Source organism: Lepidochelys kempii, chromosome 1 (genome assembly GCF_965140285.1).
Source record: "Lepidochelys kempii isolate rLepKem1 chromosome 1, rLepKem1.hap1, whole genome shotgun sequence".
NCBI lineage: Eukaryota > Metazoa > Chordata > Testudines > Cheloniidae > Lepidochelys > Lepidochelys kempii.
In genome coordinates this window covers 199,449,745-199,465,022 of record NC_136380.1, presented here as the reverse complement: position 1 = coordinate 199,465,022, position 15,278 = coordinate 199,449,745, and the positions used below count along the sequence as shown (strand labels likewise).

The 15,278-nt window shown below is 46.4% G+C and overlaps 1 protein-coding gene across 7 annotated transcripts in view; it reads left to right on the top strand.

Annotated features, from left to right (window-relative positions):
• Window positions 1–15,278, top strand: part of ST3GAL6 (ST3 beta-galactoside alpha-2,3-sialyltransferase 6) — a 177,970-nt gene that overhangs the window by 71,140 nt on the left and 91,552 nt on the right. For 4 of the 7 annotated variants that reach the window (XR_012154502.2, XR_012154504.2, XM_073307861.2 and 1 more), the window contains exon 1: window positions 5,052–5,344. The exons of the other annotated variants lie outside the window; for them this stretch is intronic. The gene's annotated coding sequence lies outside the window, so the exon portion shown is untranslated. Of the gene's footprint in view, window positions 1–5,051; window positions 5,345–15,278 lie in introns of those variants that run through there. 7 annotated transcript variants of the gene reach the window in all.

The window sequence follows — 15,278 nt, the reverse complement described above, 5'->3', positions numbered from 1 at the left end:
ACCACTGCCCAGAATGGGGCTTATCTGGTGCTGCTCTGCATGTTTCTGGAGCAGGCTGCAGTTTGGCAGTGGTTATATCAAATGTGCCACCACTATTGAGGAGCTGCATTTTCCCCAGAGCAGCACAGGGGAAGCATATTGCACTGATGCCATACCTGAAAATGTGCTGCAAACTCTTGAGAACATGGTAGATGAGGAAGGGTCACTGACATCATCCTGCTTCAGGAAAGGGCTTTTGATTTCAGGTAATTAGGAACATGGCTGTTATAAATAGGAAAGGCCTATTCAATTATAATGACCCCTCTACTTATCCCCAGCAGGATAGAATCTGTAGGCTGATCCTATAATGAATGTCAATTGGTACTCAACTAATGAGAGGAGCGTACAAAGGTTCTTGTCCCAGAATCAGACATAACAGAGTCAAAATTGACAAGTTCAATATCTTGTAGAGAACCCCAGTGTGTATGGCAAGGGCACTCACATGGAGAGCAAAACATGACCTTAGCCATCTTTATTAATATAATTAATAGAGACAAGAAAGCTCCAAATACAACAAGCTCCAACACAAGCAAATAGCAAGAATAGAGTATTAGAGAATTCTTAATGGTTATTCCTCGCATAGTATATGCTCATAGACTTATATACTCAGACCCCTTTCTTGGCCAGATCGGTGGTAAGAGATGAAGGGACAAAGGACCAGACCTGTCTCTGGCATGCCAAATGGGTCCAATGGTCCAGATCCCCAATGCTTGAAGATAGGTGATATATTATAGCACTAAAATATTGAAGGGTAGAGGGCTAGCTATCTTCTTCATGCGGGTCCTTACTTACATAGGGCCTGGGATTCACCAAGAATATTCATACAAACACGCAGCCTCCTCTGTCCATATCTGACTTCCTCACCGTCATAATATGGGGGTGCATTTCCCTGATAGGCTATTATGTTAAGCCCTATTGCCTCATTACCTTATTGCTAATGCAAGTTTGTGGTTAGACATCTGTCAACGATCCTATTCTAAAATAGCCAAGCTCGGTATTCCTGTGGTTGCCTAATCTCATTTTGTGTTAACTTTTGGCGAGATATTCTCAGTTCCTAAAAATCTAGAGTGACCATTGGGTCACTTTTTCTATGCTAAAGGTCAGGGGCTCAAGTCTTTTATGCTAACTTGCTTAAGCCAATGTCTCATAGGATGCAGGCAAGGACTGGCCTGTCCTTGCCTACAGACAGCCCCCCAACCTGAAGAAAATACTCACCAGCAACTACATACCACACAACAGAACCACTAACCCAGGAACCTATCCTTGCAACAAAGCCCGTTGCCAACTGTGCCCACATATCTATTCAGGGGACACCATCACAGGGCCTAATAACATCAGCCACACTATCAGAGGCTCGTTCACCTGCACATCTACCAATGTGATATATGCCATCATGTGCCAGCAATGCCCCTCTGCCATGTACATTGGTCAAACGGGACAGTCTCTATGTAAAAGAATAAATGGACACAAATCAGATGTCAAGAATTATAACATTCATAAACCAGTTGGAGGGATAGCTCAGTGGTTTGAGCATTGGCCTGCTAAACCCAGGGTTGTGAGTTCAGCCCTCGAGGGGGCCATTTAGGGATCTGGGGCAAACATTGGGGACTGGTCCTGCTTTGAGCAGGGGGTTGGACTAGATGATCTCCTGAGGTCCCTTCCAACCTTGATATTCTATGATTCAACACTTCAGTCTCTCTGGTCACGCAGTTGCGATATTACAACAGGAAAAACTTCAAAACCAGACTCCAGTGAGAGACTGCTGAATTGGAATTCATTTGCAAATTGGATACAATTAACTTAGGCTTGAATAGAGACTGGGAGTAGTTAAGTCATTATGCAAAGTAACCTATTTCCCCTTGTTTTTTCCTAGCCCCACCCACTGTTCCTCAGACGTTCTTGTTAAACCCTGGATTTGTGCTGGAAATGGCCCACCTTGATTATCATGCACACTGTAAGGAGAGTGATCACTTTAGATAAGCTATTACCAGCAGGAGAGTGGGGTGGGGAGAGAGAAAACCTTTTGAAGTGATAAACACCCATTTTTTCATGGTCTGTGTGTATAAAACATCCTCACTGCATTTTCCACTTTATGCATCCGATGAAGTAAGCTGTAGCTCACGAAAGTTTATGCTCAAATAAATTGGTTAGTCTCTAAGGTGCCACAAGTACTCCTTTTCTTTTTGGGGATAGGGTGTGTTTCTGTTCAGCCACCAGCAGCAACTTCTGAAATGGTTCCTCTTACAGTTGCCTGATCTTGCTGCTCTCATTAATTTGTGGGTTCAGGTGACTTCTTGGGAGCACGTTATAGATCCAAAAAGGGACAATAAATGAAGACAGACATTTGAGGAAAATCCTGCCCCTAATGATATCTGAATGGGGTTCAGTTCCCCTGGCTTTCTCTCTTCGCACTGAATTGACAGTTGGGCTTTTCAACTGTTAAATCCTAGAATTTTGGACTGGTCCCAGGTTGGCAACTTGCTGATGGTCAGAACAGGATCAGGAGGATCATGTGTTGTTTGCACATGACTAAAGTCAAGTAAGTGCTGTTTGTTGGTTTCAAAGGAAAGGCCAGCAGGAAAGAAAGAAAGAGAGTAACTTCTTGTATACTTCAGATTCACTTAAGAATTAAGAAGAAACAATTCTAACGAGAAAAGGAGGAGTTGTGGCACCTTAGAGACTAACCAATTTATTTGAGCATAAGCTTTTGTGAGATGAAGTGAGCTGTAGCTCACGAAAGCTTAAGCTCCAATAAATTGTTTAGTCTCTAAGGTGCCACAAGTCCTCCTTTTCTTTTTGCAAATACAGACGAACATGGCTGTTACTCTGAAATTCTAAGGAGGTAATTTAAGATGGAACTCAGTGAGAGAAAATGTATTCATTAGATGGGAATGGGAGAAGGAGCAACTTTTCACTTTTAGTCAGCCGAATATTCTTCTCCTACCAGGTTTTTAAGTTAAGGAGGAAAAAGAAGTTTTCATCCAGAAGCATCAGTCTGAGGGTATAAATTAAGGCACATCTACACCTGGATAAGTAATGTGCTTCTTGCTATCATTATTTGTAAAACCTAACTAGATCAACGCCACCCAGGTGACCTGCCAAAAACTGGGAATGTGAATACTATCCAGTTGGGAGTTTTAGAACAACATTGACAATAGGAATAAAAGAGCCTTTGTGGCTGTGTAATTTGTTTTGGGAGATGATTTAAAGATAAACCTCTTCCATAGTGGTAACAGGTAAGAAAATCCCTCCACTGTATGCAGATCTGGTAAGGAGAAGAATAGGTATGTGCTGGAGGACATTAGCAAGATTTGGAGAATCTGGCTGGTGATGTCACATAAATCTGTAACCTAAAGCCACACAATTCTCCATGTCCTTATAACTGAGTACAGAGGGGATGCTGATTCTTAATCCACGTTCCTACCAACAGACTTCTTGACAACACACTGATGTTTCTTTCAAATGGGAAGGCTCCCTGCTCACATCACAGACAGTTTGTGCCCATCTCAGATATAAAACCAGTGTCAGCAGTCAGGCAAGCATTCAGGGAATTAACTGATAGCAGTATCAATATGTAGGATGTATTACTGCACATCTAAAAGCATAACTATCAAATTTGGTATGTCAATGTACTGCTCTTTGAAAGAATCCAAAGAACTACTGAAGTTGTACAAGGATAAAAACTGAAGATAATGGCATTTTTCATTGCTTTGGACTAGAAAGAGGAGTTGGCCAATCACTTCCTTGGAGGCCTTTATAAATTAACATTAATTTGCATGTACACCTGATTATTTAATGAGGTTTATGGCAGCTTCTCATGGTAAAGCCCTTCAAACAGCACAGGGACCTTGATTAGCAAGGATAGGGACTGAAATATTGCCTATGCTTAGCCCATTGATATGTTTAAGCATAAAATATACTAGGGTACATCAGCATATATAGAGCTGTTGTGGTTATTATGTCTACCTCTTAACATTTTCAAAGATTTTTAGAAATGTAACCACTCCATACAACAGTCTGTGAGAAAGGTATCATCTCCATTGTACAGATGGGGAAACAGAGGCTGAGTTAACCGAATTGCCCAAGGTAATAGAGGGAGTCAGTTTCAGAGATGGAATTAAAATTCAGTGGTACTGGCTCTTGGGTGTGTATTCAGGCCAGGAGACCAGAGTTCTCTTACCTGCCACTGAAGGTAGAACAGTCTCTACAACATGGTCATTTCCTGGAAAAATAGTTAATTGGCACTAGCTAATGCTGTGTATTCATTCCCCTTTGGAATTAAATTACTCAAACTAACATGGTTCCAGGATGCCTTAGTGTTGGCGTCAGGATTTTGCCCAGCACAAATAAACTATTTGCATGATAGAAAATGATGACACACACAAGGGTGGAGGATGGTTTCTCTAATTATCCTTGCCGTTTTTACATCCTGCAAATGAGTCTTGAAGCAGGTGGGACAAGTACTAGCCTGCGAAATTCATCTTAAATCACAACCCTTCTGTCATGGAGCTCGATTTTAATCAAACCCAGGTTACTGTTAGCTGCTAGAAAGGATGTGCTGTGCACACTGCTAAGAGCGCCTCTTGGCTGTATCCGTTACCCTATTAAAGAGAGCGGGCGGGTGAGGTAATATATTTTTACTGGCCCAAGCTGTTGGTGAAAGAGACAGGCTTTGGCGCTTACACAGAGCTCTTCTTCAGGTCTGAAAGGGTGTCTCTCTCCCCAACAGAAGCAACTGCCTGCCTCACTTGGTCGCTCTCGCATCCTGGGGTCCAGAGGGCTGCACCCACGCCCCCTTCTTACTCTCTCTGTCAGTTTAGCCTCGAGTCGGGGCCTCATTTACGCAACATCCGCTGGCTGCCTTATGGCAAAGCGATCGACCTCTGCAGCGCAGGGTGCTCAGCCGAAAGTTGCTTCTGCTCAAAGCCCTAGAAACCCACGCGGAGACCCCCTGTATCGCCGGCCCCTAGCTGGGCTCCTGCGGGTGTCCGGCCAGTTCAGCGGGGGGGGGGGGGGCGTCTCCGTTTCCCCTCGCCACAGACGCGCTCCGAGAAAGCAGCAGTCGCCGCAGCATCTGGCAGGAGGCGGAGCCCGCCTCTGGCCACGCGCCCCGGGCTCCTGGACGCCGTCTCCTGCTTTCGGGGCGCTCGGACGCAGCTCAGCCCGGGCCAGCCAGCAGCGCCCTCGCAGCCCACCCCCAGCATGCGGCGGGCGGCGTGCCCCAGCTAACCCCCCGCCCACGCGTGTGTGCTCCGCAGCCTGGGGGCAGCGAGCGGGGCCGGAGCGCCGCAGCCGGACGGGCACAGTGAGTAACGCGCCAGCGTTGGCGGGGGAAAGGGGTAGCGCTTGGGGCTGGCCCTCGGCGAGCGAGCGAGCGAGCGAGAGGCCGGGGCCGCGCTGCTGCGGGGTCCGGTGGAGGGAGCTGCGCCCCCGGGGAAGCCGCGGGCAGCGGGGCGGCTCTTCCTGTCGCGCTCTGGTTGCCTGGGGCTGGGCGCCGGGCGGGGCCGGTGTGAACGCGGCTGGGTTCCCCAGCGCCCTTGCGAGGCAGCCCGCCCTGTGGCGCAGGGAGCCGGAGGCGCGCGCGCCCCAGGCAGGCTGCCCCGGGGAGCGCGTTTGGGAGGCGAAGGGGACAGGCGCTGCGCCGAGCTGGCGGTGGGAGCGGAGAGGGAAGGCACACGACGGGGCGACGGGTGGTGTGTCCCCCAGCGCTGCCCGGCCCCCTCCGTGGCGGCCTGTGTGCGTGTCGCCTGCTTCCCCGCGCTGGCCCCCTTCCTTCCCGGCATGAATTCGGTTCTCCTGGGAGCGGTGTGAACGGGGGCCGCGAACCGATTGCAGGGAGGCGGAGTGGGATTGCGAGCGCGGCATTCGGAGCTGCGGCAGGGTGGGGGCGGGCGGCTTCCTTCCAAATTCTCTTAATGCCTGCCGAAAAGATCGACTCTGGGTCTGTAATAGGAGCTCCGGAGGCGTTGCCCCTCTTCCTCTGATTTCTGGGAGCAGGAAATACCAAGGCACAGCCGCCTGTTTTTGTGAAAAGATTCAGTGCGATCGCAAGGAGTAAAACCACTTAGTGCACTTTTCGTTCGTGCAGTTATTTCCTCTCCTACCAGCCGATCCATGTGGCAGCCTCGCTGATCTCTCTATCTATCTACCGTGCAAATTTGTTTGCCAAATTTCAAGTCTGACTTATAAACCGAGAGGACCTGAATATATATATGTGTGTGTCTGTGTGTAAAATAAATAAGTTTTTCTTCTCTCTGTCTCTTGTTCCTGTTCGGAAAAACCCACGAAGATGAGGAAAACCCTTTATAACAAACTGATTATAGGCACAGTGCTGTAAAATGCAGTGAGCAGAGAAATCTGAAGAGAGATTTCCCCACCCCCACCCCCTTTGTCTGATACAATAATCCTAGGTGTTAATTTAAAAACGCCTCAAACAGAAGTGATGTTTTTTCATTGAGTGCCCCTTGTTATCAAAAGAAGGTGTGTTTTTTTTCCTCTTACTAAAATATAGTTAACACCAAATGCATTTTAAAACAAACAGTAGTTTACAGCATGCATCTGAAGAAGTGGGTTTTTTACCCACGAAAGTTTATGCCCAGATAAATCTGTTAGTCTTCAAGGTGCCACCGGACTCCTTGTTGTTTTAGTAGTTTACAGGTAATCTTTTGATGGACTGTTTCTTAAGTATTCTGCAAAGCCAGCTACTTTTTTGTCACTGAAAAAAATCTAAGAAAGTTTCTATTCGTGTGCTGTTATTTGGTGGCTCTGCAGAGTATGATTTGAATGATGTATTTTGGTTTTGACAGTCAATATTCAGATTATAGTTATTTAAAATTATGAGCCCAATCCTGCAGTCTTTATTCAGGCAAAATTTCCAGTGAAATCAGTGGGAGTTTACCTGATTATAGGCCTGAACCAAAACCCACTGAAGTCACAGAGAGTATTTCCATTGACTTTAATGGGGACTGGACTGCTTATATCAACCTGAAGTTTGGTAGCCAAATTGTAAAATCTTAATTTCTTCATACTCTGTCTCTCCCATCTCCCCCACCACACTCCGTATGTCAAGTTTGTAATGCATAAAAATATTTGTCTCTTCACATAGTTACACAGCCATTAGGCAAAGACAGTTTTGTTGGCTGAACATTCAAGACCTTAGCATTGGGATTGTTTCTGTAATGACAGACCGTTGCATTATAGCCAAACTGAATGCAAATAGTAACCAAAGATGTGTATGTATATCAACCTGGAAAACTTCTACAGGTTGATCAATTTGTATTAGATTTCTTATTTGCAGTATAAGGTTATTCTAAGGAGAATACAAAAATTAGGGCTGTGCCTTTTTTATTTTTTGCTTCTTTATGATGCATTAGAAAAGTCAAAATAGCACTTTTTACCTTTTTTGCAGTGCTCAGGTGTCAAAATTTTAACAAGAGCTCCCTCAAAAGTTTTCACATTCTTTAAAGTAGGGGTTCTCAAACTTTTATTGCTGGGCCCCTCTTTGAAAATATTTCAGACTGCGATGATCCCCCACCCTGCTCTTGGTACTAGACATAGTTTTTGCGGCATCAGTGCAGATTTCTACAGAGTTAAGTAACTATACTATGGGTATATTTACACTGGCACAGTTACAGCGCCGGCAGTACACTGCTCAGAGAGTGCTGAAGGGGAAACTGCTGTTGTGTGTTCACGCTGTCAGCTGCTGGCACAATAGCGTGTTTACACTTCCGGCACTTGCAGCGGTATTTTGAGTGGTGCATGCTGGGCAGCTGTCCCACAGAGCATCTCTCCCTGTTCAGCCACTAAGAGTTGTGTGAAGGTGGAGGGGGCTGCAGGGCATCCTGGGTCCTGACCCAGTGCCCCGTGATGCATTGCTTCACATCCCAGCAATCCCTGTGCTTCTGTCTGCATTTGGCACCATCTTTCAACTGGTTTGTGTACTGTGTCTGCGGGAATGGATCCTGCATGGTTGACCAATATGCTGCTTGCTCTAACTAACATATCAAGAGTGGCAGTGGAGTTATTCCTTAGACTGCAAAGGCAAGAGGAGTGCGATATTGATCTCGCCACGTGTAGTAGCTATGACATGAGATTGTTTGTGGCATTCACGGAGGTGCTGACCACAGTGGATCGCCACTTTTGGGCTCGGGGAAACAAGCACTGAGTGGTGGGATTACATCGTGATGCATGTCTGGGATGACGAGCAGTGACTGCAGAACTTTCATATGAGGAAAGCCACATCCATGGGACTGTGTGATGAGCTAGCCCAAGCCCTGCGGCGCAAGAACACGAGCATGAAAGCTGCCCTGTCATTGGAGAAACGCATGGCGATTGCACTATGGAAGCTGGCTACTTCAGACTGCTGCCGATTGGTCACTAACCAGCTCGGAGTGGGAAAATAGAGCATTAGACTCGTGTTGACGGAAGTATGCAAGGCCATTAATCGCATCCTGCTCCAAAAGACCGTGACTCTGGACAACATGCATGACATTGTGGATGGCTTTGCACAAATGGGCTTCCCTAACTGCAGAGGGGCAATAGATATATTCCAATTCTGGCACCAGACCAACTAGCAACCGAGTGCATTAATTGGAAGGGGTATTTCTCTATGGTTCTCCAGGTGCTTCTGGATCACCATGGGCATTTCACGGACATTAACGCAGGCTGGTCTGGAAAGGTTCATGACACGTGCATCTTTCGGAACACTGGCCTATTCAGGAAGCTGCAAGCAGGGACTTTCTTACCGGACCAGAATATCACCGCAGGGGAAGTCAAAATGCCCAATGTGATCCTGGGAGACCCCCCCTACCCCTTAATGCTGTGGCTTATGAAGCCATACATGGGGCACCTTGACAGCAGCAAAGAGCTGTTCATCAGCAGGCTAAGCAAGTAGAGAATGACTGTTATGTGCTATTGGCCATTTAAATGACTGATGGTGCTGCCTATGTGGGAGACTGGACCTGACTGGTTACAGTATTCCTATGCTTATAGCTGCATGCTGTACGCTCCATAATATTTGTGAAGGGAAGGATGAAAACTTCACTCAGGGCTGGACAGCTGATGCTCAGCACCTGAAGGCTGAATTTGAACAGCCAGAGACCGGGGCTATTAGAGGCATGCAGTGCAGATCCATAAGGATCAGGGATGCTTTGAGGCAGCAATTGGAAGCTGAAATCCACTAATATTTTTGCTGTGCTTGGGAGTGCAGTGCTTGTAATGCTAGGAGGTGATTGTGATTGGTGCAGGTGATGCACTATGAAGGTTTAAGAAAATTGCCTGTTGCTTTGCAGGGCTCTGTTTGCTTTCAATTAATGGAATAAAGATTGCTTTCAAACCAACACAATTTTTTTATTAAAAATCAACAACCGGAGGAGAGAGACAAACCAAAAAACACATCAGCACTGTGGGGGGATAGGGGAAGGGAGGGTCCCAGGAGGAGGCGAGGTTCTGGGAAGGCTAAAGATTTGTGTATGTCCAGGTATCCTATGCAGCCTTGTCCTCTGGAGTACAATGCAGCGGGTACTGTACTTCAGCAGGGCTAAACTGCAGAGGGATGGGTATTGAGTGCAGTGGGTCCTGGGAGTCTGCAGTTCTGGACTGTGCTGGGTCAGGAGTGGAATGTAGCAGGTAAAGACTGGAGCCAGCAGGTTGATAAGAATGTGTTGGTGGTGTCTGGGGGGCGCATGGGAAAGAGTTTTGTGACAGCAGCTGCAGGGAAGGAGCTGCTCAGTTTGTAGTAGTAGCGCTTGGAGTGTGTTCACTTGGTGCTCCGTAACTTTTAAGAGCCACTCCGTGGCTTCATTCTGACGTGCCGCGTTCTCCTTTCAGTCCCCCTTCTTGCTGTCTTGCCACTCCTTCAGTTCTTGTTTTTCTGCCGTGGAAAGCATCATGACATCAAACAGAAAGTCCTCTTTAGTTTTTTGTGTCTGGTTTCTAATTCTGCATAGAGGTTCAGCCGGCCATAACAAAGAGGACCTTGGGAGCCCAGCCTCCCTATCTGTGAAGCCAAAATGCAACATTTTAGAGAAGCAGTATTGTTTGCAACACACAGAACACTGATTCAAATACCTGTCACTAACTGGCGGACCCCAGGCAAGCACACATGAGCCAGAGGACCCCCAAAATAGACACAGGGGCAAGGGAAATCAGTGTTTCAGGACCGTACTGTACACTGGGAATGTGGCTCTTAAGGAGAGCCAGCACTGGGGGTGGGTGAGGGCTTATAATCATTACTGTCCCCACGTTTTCCACAGGCTTTGTTCATTATGGAAGATACCTCACTGCTGAGGTTGAACAGGGACTCAAGCGAGGGTCTTCTCCAAGACTGCAGCTTCTGCCCCGGCCCTTATGTGGCTTGCCTGTGTGCAGCAATGGTCCCCCCCCCTACAGTGATGGCAAAGTTACCCTTGATGGGGCAAGAAATAAAGCAGCTCTGCCAAAAAACCTGCAGCAGCGGACTGCCCAGAATCTCCAAAACAGTTTCGTGGAGATCTCTTGAGGCAGATTCCCATGAAGCGAGGAAGTCAATCAACACTGTTCCACTGCTCAGACGAGGCATGTGGTGGTACGCGCATTATACAGACACAAGCCTGCTTTCGGCAACTCTCCTGCCCCCAACAACTCACTTCAGCGATTCCCGAAATCAGAGCCACTTACCAGGGGCCTCCTCTCCTTGTTGCGCTTCATCAGGTTCTGACAACTGTGACTGGCTAGGCTCCTCCAGGATAGAGAAGAGCACCTGGTTGCATGCATCTCTAACCTCTGAGTTGTCCTCTGCCTCTGGGTCCCCCTCCACATCCTCGTCCAAGATTTTCTCCTCTTGGCTCAGTCCGCTCTCAACTGGCATGTGCGTCACCACAGTGGCCTTCACAGTGGAGGTGGGGTCGCCACCGAGTATTGCATCCAGCTCTTTGTAGAACCGACAGCACATGGGTACAGCCCTGGAGCGGCGGTTTGCCTCCCGTGCCCTGTGGTAGGTGTTCCACAGCTCCTTCACTTTGACCCTGCGCTGCAATGTGTCCCGGTCATGGCCCCTTTCTGTCATACATCGTGAAATCTGTCCTTAGGTATCATAATTCCTATGGCTGGAGCGCAGCTAGGACTGGACAGCCTCCTCTCCCCAAGTGCTGATGAGGTCCAGCAGCTCGGCATTGCTCCAAGTGGGGGATCGCCCGGTGCGTGCAGCAGGCTTGGCCACCTGGAAAGATGCGCTGAGACCACTGCATGCGTCACCGAGCAAACAGGAAGGGGGCTTTCAAAATTTGCAAGGAATTTACGGGGTGGGGCTGACAGTTGGTCACCTGAGGGCAGGGCAAGAGTGTTCCAACCGATGACCAGAGAGGTGAGAACAGGCATTGTGGGACACCTCCCGGAGGCCAATCACAGCGCTGTAATCTACCTGGGTGTCTACATTGGCACTGCAGCGCTGTAGCCCCAGCGTAGAAAGCCGTACGCCTCTCGTCGGGGTGGTTTGTTTTTATAGCACTGCAGCTGCACAGTTTCTGCGCACTAAGTGGCGTGGCAGCGTGTGCACCTCGGGAGTTACACCGCAGGAAGCCGCTTTACTGTGCAGAAACTTGCCAGTGTAGACAGGGCCTATGCTACCCTTACTTCTGCACTGCTGCAGAGCAGGCCAGCTCTGAAGGCAAGGAAAAAGGTGATCTCACAACTTCCCTTACAGTAGCCTCGCCAGCCCCCCTTTTGGGTCAATGTTCCCTCTAATTTTTTCCATCCATGTGAGGAAAGAATTTTGTTTTATGCACCAATATCGAGGTAATGTGTGGCTGTGCACCACCAATAGAAACAAAAAACCTAGATATAATATATATTTTAAAAAAGTTACCATAGGGATAATTACTCCAGCCAGGACATGTTAGGCACTTTAGAACTCAGTACTGAAAGAATTTAAATTTAAGCATAAGAGAGAAATAAAATTATGAAATGCATAGACCAGTCAAAAAACTAAAATAACAGCACTTTGAAAGAATAAAATTACAGAGAATATATGTGCATTGCAGGAAGTACCAAGAAGTAACAACAACAATAACACAAGTATGCGTTGGGAGGTGAGTGTGAAAGACACAGTGTGAGTGTGTGAGAGACAGAGATGGAGTCTCCGTGTGTGTGCACTGGCTGCTGGGGAAGTATATGAGAGACCGTGTGCTGTCTCTTTAAGTGGAGAGGCACTCTCCACTCTGAAGGCTCATTCAGACCAAGCAGCCTGATCTAACTCCTGAGCCCTGCTCCCCTGCCCCCGCTCTGCGGAGACTGGGTACATGGGGGGTGGGGGAGGAAGAGGACACAAAAAACCCATTAATTCTTGTCTCTTAACCAGAAGTATTTTCCTGCCTTTTAAAAAAATGCTAGTCAATGAAAACAGTGTTGAGTATGAATTTAAACATTCTCCTGCCTTATGCACAATTTTAGTGTAGAAAAAGCAGGATGTAGAATTGACTAGTGTATTTTCATTGTCCAAGATAAATAGCTGTCGAAGTTCTAAATAACTGGATTAAAAGCTACTGTCTCTTTCCACTTGGTTTCACTTCCTGGTTTTCTGTGGTGTCAAAACCACTAATTCTTCAATTATTCATCATCTTCAAAGGGTAAAGGAGGTACAATTTCTAATGTTTAAAAATCAAAAATCTTTTTCTATTCCCACGCCCCACCCCTCCAAAGCGCTATCAGCCCTTCTTTATACATGTTAAAAAGCACATGAATTTAATTGCTTTTCTTTGCAGGTTACCCTTAAGTACTGGAATTAAACTGCTTTTGCACTGTGGTTCTGTAATTTATAGCTCAGCGCTTGATTTATTCACACAACAGTAATCTGCAATACAAAATAGGTACCTTCAGGGCAACATAAATTTGTTGCATTCCATGAAAATATATAGGTAGTGTGAGGTTACTGGTGTGGTTTGTGTAATGAGAATGTTGAGTGAGCAGTTTGTATAGCAGTGATACTTACTGTTGCATTTATATGCTATTTAAGGATATAGTGCAGTGAGGAACTTAATAATATGATTCTTGCCGGGTACATATCTCCCATCTAAAAATACGGACACATCTTTAATGCCCTTCAAAGTTTATTGTATTAGGACAGCTCTTGAGAGGATCAGAGTGGAAGAATGGTTAATATTTTGGCTTTCGAAAAAGGTTACCTAGCATGGACAGCAGGCCTGATTCTCACTTACACTAAGGTCTGTTTATACCATTCTGGCTTCCTTGCTGGTGAGCAGCTGGCATAAAGGCTCTACATTTCCTCTGCTCCCAGCACTAGAGCACATTGTGCTATGGATAGTCTCTGCTTCCCAGGAGTGTTTTCTGAGCAGCTCAGCATAAGAGCAGCCCTGAGGCTACTCTAATTTACCTCTGCATGGGCCCAGAATATAGGGAGCACAAAGGTTCCCCTTTTTCCATTGTGCCCCAGATTCAGCAATGGAATAATTGAGAATCAGGACTAACATGAGCTCTTGTAAACTGACAATAAAAAATAAATTCAGGCTCTTACTTAAATGGGTGCTCTTGGTTTAGAGCCAGATTATTCTGAAGCAAGTTTCCTGTGTCCTAGTTTAATGGTGAACAGAGAAGTGGATTTATCAATCAGCAGAAAACTTTCTTTGGTAAATGGGCTGCTAAGGCCTTCAGTTTCTGCAGAATTCTAACTTATTTCAAAACTGGAAATTTCTATCCTTGTGGGCACAGTGAATGCTGCAAAAGAAAAGGGAAATGAGAGAGAGAACTTGTTAGATAGAAGGAGCTAGAAAGCAGAGAAATGTAAATCTGCTTACATGAGCCCCTATCATGATAGTATCTGAACACTTCACAAACATTAATAAATTTCTCTCTCCAACACTTCAGCTAGCCTAAAGGGAATAAGAGGGACTGAGCCTCTGCGCATGGTCCAGGGAGAGAACCCCGTTAGGAAACTAAGCCCTGGTCTACACTGGAGGGGGGGGGATCGATCTAAGTTATGCAACTTCAGCTATGTGAATAATGTAGCTGAAGTTGACGAACTTAGATTGACTTACTGTGGTGTCTTCACCACGGTGAGTCGACTGCTGCCGCTCCCCCGTTGACTCTGCCTGCGCCTCTCGCAGAACTGGAGTACAGGAGTCGACGGGAGAGTGCTTGGGGGTCAGTTTATTGCGTCTAGACTAGATGCAATAAATCGATCCCTGCTGGATTGATCACTGCCCACTGATCCTGCGAGTAGTGAAGCCATACTTTCAGGGTATCTGTACACAGCAATTAACAGCCATGGTTGGCCCATGTCTATCGGATCAGGCGGTGGGGTTGTAAAACCGCAGTGTATTTGGTTGGCCATGGGCTGGAGCCCAGGCTCTGGGACCCTGTGAGGGGGAAGTTCCCAGAGCCCAGATTCCAGCCTGAGACAGAACATATGCACCACAAATTTTACAGCCCCACAGGGCAAGCCCAAGTCAGCTGACATGGGACAGTAGTGGGTGTTTAATTGCTGTATACAGGTACCCTCAGGGCTTCTCTAAACACAGAATTTGCATGAAATTAACTAAAGACATGATGTTAAGTCAATCTAGTTAAGCCAGTGTAATTCTGGATTTACCTACACTAGTAAAAGTGCTGAGGTTAGCTAATGTATAGTTAACCATGACCTTTTTCATAGCATAGATGGAAGTTATCATGTTCTTCTTCAGTTTAGTTAGGAGAAGCCTAAAGTTCACCTTCATCACCTTAATTGAGTTGAAACTACAGCTTGCCTTGTCTACATTAGGATCTGATGATGATACCTATCAGGTTGTCAACATACACCTTCAGGTGCCTTAAAGTGGTGTTTAGGTGTCCAAATGTAGGATTTAGATGTCTATCTTCAGGCACCCATATTTTTCAAATTTGGCCCTTCTTGTATTTACGCATACCTGTGCATATAAAGCAATCCTGTGAACTTTGAAAAGCCCTGTAGCATTACAAAATAGCACACATCTGACCAGTGCCTCATGTTAGGGTTCACTGGCTCTTGCCCTAACATGATGCATTGGTCAGTTGTGTTATTTTGTAATACTCCATGGCTTTTCAAAGTTTATAAGTTTGCTTTCTGTCTCAAGCTTCTAGAGTAAAAAGCAATTTTGAAAGAAATCTTTGAAAAACTGCACTGTATAACAAAACAAAAAGCCATTTACTTGACTATGTGTAGGTTTCATGCTCTAATGGAGTTCTGTGATGTCTGCAATATTAACAACATACCGAGGAGGGTGGGAGGTTAC